The 1,145-nt window shown below is 51.8% G+C and overlaps 2 non-coding genes across 2 annotated transcripts in view; both read left to right on the forward strand.

The window, feature by feature from the left end:
* Positions 1–288: 288 nt before the first annotated feature.
* Positions 289–447, forward strand: LOC121601702. Its single transcript, XR_006006164.1, has one exon. It is a non-coding gene; the product is annotated as a 5.8S ribosomal RNA (ribosomal RNA).
* Positions 448–875: 428 nt separating this feature from the next.
* Positions 876–1,145, forward strand: part of LOC121601703 — a 4,075-nt gene continuing 3,805 nt past the window's right edge. The window contains exon 1 of the ribosomal RNA XR_006006165.1: positions 876–1,145. This exon is cut by the window's right edge and continues 3,805 nt beyond it. This is a non-coding gene — a ribosomal RNA (large subunit ribosomal RNA).

Here is a 1,145-nt window from a genome sequence, read left to right on the forward strand (position 1 = left end):
AACGCGGTAACTTGTACTCGGCGCCGGCATGGACACGCCCAAACCCTAGTCTTGATGTGTGCGGAAGTTCCTAAGGTCTTCTTCCTCCCAGAGATCGTCACTATCTGGACGTGCATAATTTGTACCCTACTCTAGCGCACGCTTTTGTAGAGAGAGCATATCAAGACGTCTCGTAAGAGACAACACTTGTACTTGTACAATTTGAGTAACCCATTGTTGCAGGTCGAGTGTGTTGCATACCAAACTTTGAACGCGGTTACGCCACTCGGCGCCGAAAGGCACTCTTTAAACCCTAGGCAGGGGATCACTCGGCTCATGGATCGATGAAGACCGCAGCTAAATGCGCGTCATAATGTGAACTGCAGGACACATGAACATTGATAAGTTGAACGCATATGCGCGCATCGGACGTTTAATCCCGACCGATGCACACATTCTTGAGTGCCTACTAATTACCAAAGTCTCATTTAGTTAACTACAGTGGCCGTCCGCGAAGGTGCCCGGGTCATCCGACGCACTGGGCGGTCGCTGTGCATAATGACGTGCTTGGTCCCCGTCTGCGGGTCCTCGGGCGTTGAAAGTGGACACTCTCGAGCGTATGTTGATGCGTTTCGTGTTGGTGGTGTTTGATGCGTAGGTTTGTGGTGTGTGTCAAGCCGCATGGTTCGAACTAATGCTACGTCGTTCCCGATGGCCACCGGCAGTCTACTCTCCAGCTAAAGTCGGCTCGTCTAGGGATTCGGAAAGCTAAGTCGCTGTAACTCATGTGGCCCATACACGGCGTTGCGCTACCACGCTAAGTTAGCCCTACATATACAAGTATCAACCCACGGCACGGGCGTAGCCGTAATACTTACGTCTCGGTTATACCACGTAGGCCTCAAGTGATGTGTGACTACCCCCTAAATTTAAGCATATTAATAAGGGAGGAAGAGAAACCACCGGGATTCCCTGAGTAGCTGCGAGCGAAACGGGAAAAGCTCAGCACGTAGGGACGGCATGGAAACGTGCCTGTCCGATTCCGTGTACTGGACCGGTCCGTTATCTATCACGCACTGTGCACTTCAAGTTCAACTTGAAGGTGGCCCATTCTCCCATAGAGGGTGATAGCCCGTGGAAAGGCATGAGGTGAGGTGATAGACGGT

Source organism: Anopheles merus, unplaced genomic scaffold (assembly GCF_017562075.2).
Source record: "Anopheles merus strain MAF unplaced genomic scaffold, AmerM5.1 LNR4000149, whole genome shotgun sequence".
NCBI classification, from domain to species: Eukaryota; Metazoa; Arthropoda; class Insecta; order Diptera; family Culicidae; genus Anopheles; species Anopheles merus.